Source organism: Ostrea edulis, chromosome 10 (genome assembly GCF_947568905.1).
Source record: "Ostrea edulis chromosome 10, xbOstEdul1.1, whole genome shotgun sequence".
Lineage (NCBI taxonomy): Eukaryota > Metazoa > Mollusca > Bivalvia > Ostreida > Ostreidae > Ostrea > Ostrea edulis.
This window is the reverse complement of record NC_079173.1, coordinates 30,911,498-30,921,163: the sequence shown is the minus strand read 5'-3', so window position 1 is coordinate 30,921,163 and position 9,666 is coordinate 30,911,498.

Genomic DNA, 9,666 nt, shown 5'->3' with positions numbered 1-9,666 from the left:
CAAGTGTGTTTTGTCTTGATTCTTGTGTGATCGTTTCCCCATAAACTATTTAGAGGATCAAATCGAAAGTCCAGCATTTGAAATTTCCTTGTGATTTAAATAGTCAAGAAGGAAATAATTTGAAACACTTGAAAATTATCAATAACGTATTGCTTTTCACATTTTCTGATTTGTATATTTCATTTCGTTAGTGTAGGTATAGAAATATGAAGAAAGTGCTGCACTCGATTTTTACTAGGGATGTGAAACTTATTTTTTCATAAAACAAGAGGCCCATTGATCATACTGCTCCACTGCGAATTTTGTTCGGTCTTAACGTATTTCTTGGTTTCATGGAACAAAAGGAAAATGACTTGAAGAAACTCGAATCTAATAATTTCTGATGAAATTTGCAACATTATTGTAAAGATTTTACACTCGCTCGATCATCCCAATAGAAGCATGAGTGATCAGAACACACAAACACACACACACACACATCAGAACATGTAAATATATATTATATACCTATCCAATGTCTACAATCACTGTGTACATGTGTAACTAAGCAATATTCATTTACTCCTGAAGAAACTAGTCGAATATAATTCTCTATCGGCTTTGTGATATTTTTATCATATATTATTTATAATACACACACTCAAAGTACTTTATTATAAATAGGATGACTATAGATTCTCCCACCTCTATGTAGCAATATTCCATTATCTTCTGCGTATGTCTCCTAACTAGTTTGATACAGGAGAGGGTGTTCTACACATGATCAATTTTTAAACCAAAGCAGGCTACTGATAAAGAAGTTGGCGTTACAGGAGTTTTAATCTCATTTATAGTCGACATTTCGCATTGGTATGTAAATGATCTTGTTTGCAAATGCAACCTAGTATTAGGTAGAATGCTTTCTGACGCGTTTCATACCAATTGTTAGGCCATTCTTTACAAATGATTTTGACTACGGATTACTCATTTTACCTGATCAAAACTGACGGCCCACAGCGGATTATGACTGGTCAAAAGGGATGCTTACTCCTCGACTCCTGGTTTTGGTCTGTGTTTCTTCTGTTCCTGATTTTGTACTCTTTATAAGATTTATGAGATCGATCACTGTCCGATATCTCCACCTTTATAAGATTTATGAGATCGATCACTGTCCGATATCTCCATCTTTATAAGATCAATCACTGTCCGATATCCCCATCTTTATGAGATCGATCACTGTCCGATATCTCTGTTACACCCCAAATCGTCGCCGGCGATTTGGAGTTTCTTATGGAACACCCTAAATTGTCGTCCGTCCTAAATCGGCGGTGGCGACGATTTGGGCATAACCTCACACCCCAAATTGTTGTCCCCCTTGCTGTAACCATTTGGAAACAGCATTTATATACAAACTGGCCCTGTTTGTTAACTCCTTTTTCCTCTCAGCTTCTTTCTTCTTCTGTGGTCCAGCTATTACCGCAAAGGTTCTCTGGACCCTATAAGCAAGACATTCTAATCTTCTACTTCGTCTATTACTTGTTCTGTTTTATAATTTTTTAAACAGATATATTATGATCACAATATTTGTTATTGTTGTTTTGGTTGTTAGTGGTGTTGTTACTACATGTATTGAAAGAGTTGTATTTGTTGATGGTGGTGGTGGTGTCATTGTTGTCTATGTGATATTTTTCGCCCACTCTTCCCGAGAGAGAGATGTCCGACAATGAATCATTTTGCCTTTTGTTGTAGGGTCATTCTGCTGATCATGGGGTTGTTAGGTCTTGTGCACCGCAGAGATGTTAGTGACCTCAGATTATATCAGAGTACGTCTGTTGGACACTCGTGAAAACCTTGAGAAACACATCCTTCCTCTTTATTTTTCGAAATTTTGTTTGTTTGACTCGTTGCGCTCTCTCTCTCTCTCTCTCTCTCTCTCTCTCTCTCTCTCTCTCTGAAATGAAACCTATATATATGTTTAGTCCCATATAACGTACATGCAAAATTTCAGCTTAATCGGTTCACATACACCAGAGTGACAATAAAAAATAGTTCGCTATGACAGCTCTTGTCACTTTGAGTTCGCGTTCAAGAGATTTCATGTTACGGGAAGCACATGCCAGGAACACATGTAACCAACATATCGGTTCACAAACACCAGAGATATTGCAGAGTTGCTACAAATTGTAAACAGCTCGCGGCGTTTTAAACTCTCATTCCAGAATTCTCATTTTTGGGGAGGCATGTCAGAGGGTCACTTGTAATCTACATACAAAATTTCAGCCCAATAGCTTGAATAGGTCGACAAACACCAGAGATATGAGTGCGGGTCCACAGACAAATAGACCAAGTGAAACCACCCTTCCCGCATATAAGAAGGAGCACTATAAAAATATTCGGTGTAATCTATCTTAAAAACGCCAATGAAATATTGGCGGGTGACGATTTGGGGTGTACTATAGTACATCCCAAATCGTTTCCTTAATGATAGTGCAATCTTCTCCCAAATCGTCGCTAGGGCGACGATTTGGGATGGGGCGACGATTTAGGGTGTAACATATCTCCACCTTTACACTATAAGATTTATGAGATCGATCACTGTCCGATGTCTCCATTTTAATAAGACTTATAAGATCGATCACTGTCCGATATCTCCACCTTTATAAGATTTATGAGATCGGTCACTGTCTGATATCTCCACCTTTATAAGATCGATCACTGTCCGATATCACCATCTTTATAAGATTTTTGAGATTGATCACTGTCCGATATCTCCACCTTTGTAAGATTTATGAGATCGATCACTGTCCGATATCTCCACCTTTGTGAGATTTTTTAGATTGATCACTGTCCGATATCTCCACCTTTATAAGATTTATGAGATCGATCACTGTCCGATATCTACATCTTTAAAAGATTTATGAGATCGATCACCGTCCGATATCTCCATATTTATAAGATTTATGAGATCGATCACTGGCCGATATCTCCACCTTTGTGAGATTTTTTAGATTGATCACTGTCCGATATCTCCACCTTTATAAGATTTATGAGATCGATCACCGTCCGATATCTCCATCTTTATAAGATTTATGAGATCGATCACTGGCCGATATCTCCATCTTTAAAAGATTTATGAGATCGATCACTGTCCGATATCTCCACCTTTATAAGATTTATGAGATCGATCACCGTCCGATATCTCCACTTTTATAAGATTTATGAGATCGATCACTGTCCGATATCTCCACCTTTATAAGATTTATGAGATCGATCACTGTCCGATATCTCCACCTTTATAAGATTTATGAGATCGATCACTGTCCGATATCTCCACCTTTATAAGATTTATGAGATCGATCACTGTCCGATATCTCCACCTTTATAAGATCGATCACTGTCCGATATTCCCACCTTTTTACACACATTGAAATATTAGGGAATTGTCAGGGATAGCTAGTTTTGTGTTAATTTATTAGGACCATTTATGATATTCAGTTGTTTTTCATTGCTTTGCTTACCATATGATAGTTACATGTGAAAAGGTGAAAACAACGAACGGTGGTAAATCTCCTAACTCCTTTAAGGAATACAAAATAGAGAGGTGGGCAAACACGGACCCCTGGACGTACCAGAGGTGGGATTAGGTGCCCAGGAGGAGTAAGCATCCCCTGTCGACCAGCAGAATCAGTGTGCCAAGAACGGCCCAACACGTCAGACAGAATCTAACCCACAGGTAGGTTGTATTGGCAAACTAGGTCGTGTAATTTAAATTCTAACTAGTCTCGAAGGGTGCACATCTGAAATCTCATTTTAGAATTTCATGCATTGCTGAAACTGCACTAAACATGCCCTAAATTAGTATTATAACAGTTTTTGATAATTTTAGATCAAACGCGAAGGAATGGCTTTCCTTGTATGTGCATGCAAATATTTTGCAGTACTCGTGTCAATAACATGTAATGCATTTATATATTGCCCATGTTATTTGCCTTTGATCTCTTTACAAATGGCATTTCCCCATGAATGTGCTGTAGATGTGAACATTGCGCATATATATAATAGACTTGTTGATAAATATAGCAAGTCTAATTGGCTGGGAATTCCGCCATTCTGTAAATACATTCCATACAAACAAAAGAGAGAACTGTCAATATAACTTGTTATGGGAATTCCGACATTCTATAAATACACTCCATACAAACAAAAGAAAGAACTGTCAATATAACTTGTTCTGGGAATTCCGACATTCTATAAATACACTCCATACAAACAAAAGAGAGAACTGTCAATATAACTTGTTCTGGGAATTCCGACATTCTATAAATACACTCCATACAAACAAAAGAGAGAACTGTCAATATAACTTGTTATGGGAATTCTGACTGAAATGAAAGTCCAGAATGCGACATTTAGATATATCGACATTTTATCTATTAACAATACGACATTTAGATATATCGACATTTTATCTATTAACAATCATTTTCATTCAAATGTCGATTTGATATATCCCTGCAAACTCGAAATAAAATACACTATTGAGTCATCCACTTCTGCTTCATACTTAGATATTTTATTGAAAATAGATATTAACTAAACTTTATGATAAACGGGATGATTTCAGCTTATCTATCGTCAACTTCCCATAATTATGTAGCAATATTCCATTATCACCTACATATGAGGTTTATAATCTAACAACTGATTTTATACGCAAGAGCTTGTTCTGCGTATGACCAGTTTTTAAATCGAGGCAGGCTACTGACAAACAGGTTGATGGTGCAGGGATTTCAACAGTCTCGTTTAAAGTCAGCATTTCGCAAAGTCTATGGTCATTATAACAATCTAGTTGGCCAATGCAACCTATCATTGGGTCAAATGCTGTCTGACGTGTGTCATGTCAATTGTTAGACCGTTCTTGGCACACTCGGTCCGATTTTGACTACGGATTACTCCCGTTTACCTGATCAAGATATAAGGTTCACAACGGCTGTGACCAGTCGACAGAGGATGCTTACTCCTCCTAGGCACCTGATCCCACCTCTGGTACGTGTATATCCAGGGGTCTGTGTTTGCCCAACTCTCTATTTTGTATAGCTTATAGGAGATAGGAGATTGATCAGCTTGTTATCTTCACCTTTCATAGAATGTAAATTTCATTTGAAAAAAGTCCATACCCTTATGTATTTCCAGAAATAAAATATATTTCGTAATTGCTCATGTATTATTATCAGAATGCTGAATTTGTACAAACCACAGGGAATCATATCGATTGGAAACGAATTTAATATTAAATAAGGGGCCTCCGTGGCTGAGTGGTTAGAGCATCGCGCTCAATATCACACGGCCTCTCACCTCCGGTCGGCGCGGGTTCGAATCCCGCTCGCGCCGGTAAGTGAGAAAGTTTACTTTCGGAAGGTCGGTGGTCTCTTTCCAGGTACATTGTACCTGGGTTCTCTCTTCCACAAATAAGAACAAGCCGCCACCAGCTAGCTGAATAAAACGCATCTATGGCCGAGTTCCAGTTTGGAAAATTAGTGTGAAAGTTAGAGACCGGACAAGCTCAAATCTATGGCATTTAGTGACAAAGTGACCTCGATCTTTTGAACTCAAAATAAATAGGAACCTTCCTCTTTTGGATGTGATCATGTTATGTAAGTTTCACAAAGATGCACCAAAAAAGTATGAAAGTTAGAGACCGGACAAGCTAATTGTGGACGCCGCCCGCCCACCCATCCTTCGCCAATTTAAAAGCCGAGATTTGCTACGCAACTTGGCTAAAAATTGTTGAGTGTGGCGGAAAACAATCAATCAATACTATTAAATACAACCACAGCACATTCATGGGGAAATATCCATCATTACAATCTGTAACTACATGTATATGTATAAAGGGGGGGTGGGGGTGGAAAGGTACATATTCCAAGAGATGCCTGTGAGTTAATTACACACAAACATAATTATATACATATAAAAGGGAATTATTAAGAAATAATGATCCCGTTTTTGTGTATGTTGCAGGATAACTCCTGAGGTTGAGAAACGTTGTTTTTAATTTCGAGACCAATGTTATCCTGCAACATATACGAAAACAAGAACTTTATTTCTATTCTACTAGGGCTCAGAAATATACAGCCGATCGTTTTCTTATATAGCTACGAATTAGGTCACTGTGACGTCATGGCAGTTTCCGAAACGGCTTATATTGTTTTGGGGTTTGTTTGTTTTTTGCGGACGAAAAAGGTGAGATGGTAAGGTTATTCTAAATCTATTTTGAAAAAAATTAAATTTCAAGTATTTAGTTTGGTGTCAACGGATGATATACATGTAAATTGCTTTGAGTACAGTTCAAGAAAAACTTCTGTGCATCACAATGTTTACAGAATGCAGACGATTGGTTTATACTGAATGACAAATATTTGTCAATAAATTGACTTTGCTACATATATTAATTGATTATAGAATTGGAATTATCAGATATCGACTTTATTGTTACATTCGCAACACTCATAGTGCAAGAGAGATGTGTATCAATTTTCTCATAATCAGTTAATACGTATGAAAGTATATCGTAGAATAATGGCCGCAGAGTTCTTTTGATCTTTGCAATAACCTTGGTACAATACTCGGAAATGCATTGAAGCTTTTACGATATGTTGTCTATTCATTGATTGAGAGAAAGAGTTAATTTAATGGGGCATGGACACGATCAAAATCGTGTCCTTGCCCCTTTAAAGCTATGTTGTTGTCCAAACTTCTACAAATTTTGTCCACCTTGTAAAAACAGTTAAATTATCGCATGCATGTACCTGTAAGTGATTCTGAAATATCTTCGTTGATTTACGCTCTTTCGAACCTAAAATTACAAAGGCCAAAGTAGGGAAATACTATTTCTAACCACAAGATTGCATAAAAGGGATGCAACTTGCACGAAGTGTTGATATGTGCATCATTGTTGATAAACATGGAAATAATACAGATACCAAGAATTCTAGTATACTCCCCCGCATGCAGAAGATCGGGGTTCGAATCCCAGCCGCGACAGACCCAAGTCGAAACAGGTAGTGACAGTCCCATCGCCAAACGCTCAGCATCAGGTGTGAATGTCTTCGGAGATGACCTTAAGAACAGATGTCCCGTGGCACGCTAAAGAACCCCCACTGCTCAATGGCCGTAAGCGCCGAGCATAGGGCTAAATTTGAAGCCCTTCACCGTTCTTGGTGACACCTCCATATGAATGAAAAATTCTCAAGAGGGACATTAAACAAGACACAATAAATCAAGTATACTCATGAATTCATGTCAGCTTTAAATTTGTCTGAATGAACTAAGTTCACTTATAAAGGTGAGATCATGTATAGATCTCCTTATTGCAAAACAAGATATTAAGATAAATTACATTTTATTGAGTATGCAAGGATGTCATTGATGAATTTGGAAACTTCTCTTCAGTATCTGATTCACGAGATGATAGGCAATGAAACTGTCCTGTATCACCGTACAATGAAACTGTCCTGTATCACCCATACAATGAAACTGTCCTGTATCACCATACAAAGAAACTGTCCTGTATCACCATACAAAGAAACTGTCCTGTATCACCCATACAATGAAACTGTCCTGTATCACCATACAAAGAAACTGTCCTGTATCACCCATACAATGAAACTGTCCTGTATCACCATACAAAGAAACTGTCCTGTATCACCCATACAATGAAACTGTCCTGTATCACCATACAAAGAAACTGTCCTGTATCACCGTACAATGAAACTGTCCTGTATCACCCATACAATGAAACTGTCCTGTATCACCATACAAACTGTCCTGTATCACCCATACAATGAAACTGTCCTCTATCACCATACAAACTGTCCTGTATCACCCATACAATGAAACTGTCCTGTATCACCCATACAATGAAACTGTCCTGTATCACCATACAAACTGTCCTGTATCACCCATACAAAGAAACTGTCCTGTATCATCATACAAAGAAACTGTCCTGTATCACCCATACAATGAAACTGTCCTGTATCACCATACAAACTGTCCTGTATCACCATACAATGAAACTGTCCTGTATCACCCATACAATGAAACTGTCCTGTATCACCCATACAATGAAACTGTCCTGTATCACCATACAAAGAAACTGTCCTGTATCACCATACAAAGAAACTGTCCTGTATCACCCATACAATGAAACTGTCCTGTATCACCCATACAATGAAACTGTCCTGTATCACCATACAATGAAACTGTCCTGTATCACCCATACAATGAAACTGTCCTGTATCACCATACAAACTGTCCTGTATCACCCATACAAAGAAACTGTCCTGTATCATCATACAAAGAAACTGTCCTGTATCACCCATACAATGAAACTGTCCTGTATCACCCATACAATGAAACTGTCCTGTATCACCATACAAACTGTCCTGTATCACCCATACAAAGAAACTGTCCTGTATCATCATACAAAGAAACTGTCCTGTATCACCCATACAATGAAACTGTCCTGTATCACCCATACAATGAAACTGTCCTGTATCACCCATACAAAGAAACTGTCCTGTATCACCATACAAACTGTCCTGTATCACCATACAAACTGTCCTGTATCATCATACAATGAAACTGTCCTGTATCACCATACAAAGAAACTGTCCTGTATCACCCATACAATGAAACTGTCCTGTATCACCATACAAACTGTCCTGTATCACCATACAAACTGTCCTGTATCACCCATACAATGAAACTGTCCTGTATTACAATGAAACTGTCCTGTGTCACCCATACAATGAAACTGTCCTGTATCACCATACAAAGAAACTGTCCTGTATCACCCATACAATGAAACTGTCCTGTATCACCATACAAACTGTCCTGTATCACCATACAATGAAACTGTCCTGTATTACAATGAAACTGTCCTGTATCACCCATACAATGAAACTGTCCTGTATCACCATACAAAGAAACTGTCCTGTATCACCCATACAAAGAAACTGTCCTGTATCACCATACAAACTGTCCTGTATCACCCATACAATGAAACTGTCCTGTATTACAATGAAACTGTCCTGTATCACCCATACAATGAAACTGTCCTGTATCACCATACAAACTGTCCTGTATCACCATACAAAGAAACTGTCCTGTATCACCCATACAAAGAAACTGTCCTGTATCACCCATACAATGAAACTGTCCTCTATCACCCATACAATGAAACTGTCCTGTATCACCCATACAATGAAACTGTTCTGTATCACCCATACAATGAAACTGTCCTGTATCACCATACAAACTGTCCTGTATCACCCATACAAAGAAACTGTCCTGTATCACCCATACAATGAAACTGTCCTGTATCACCATACAAAGAAACTGTCCTGTATCACCCATACAAAGAAACTGTCCTGTATCACCATACAATGAAACTGTCCTGTATCACCATACAAAGAAACTGTCCTGTATCACCCATACAAAGAAACTGTCCTGTATCACCCATACAAACTGTCCTGTATCACCCATATAAAGAAACTGTCCTGTATCACCCATACAATGAAACTGTCCTGTATCACCATACATTGGAGCTGCTGAACAATATCAGAGAACTTAGTGAACAACTTCTAGGAACGGAAAAACACATAGCACTATGATACAATTTGAAAA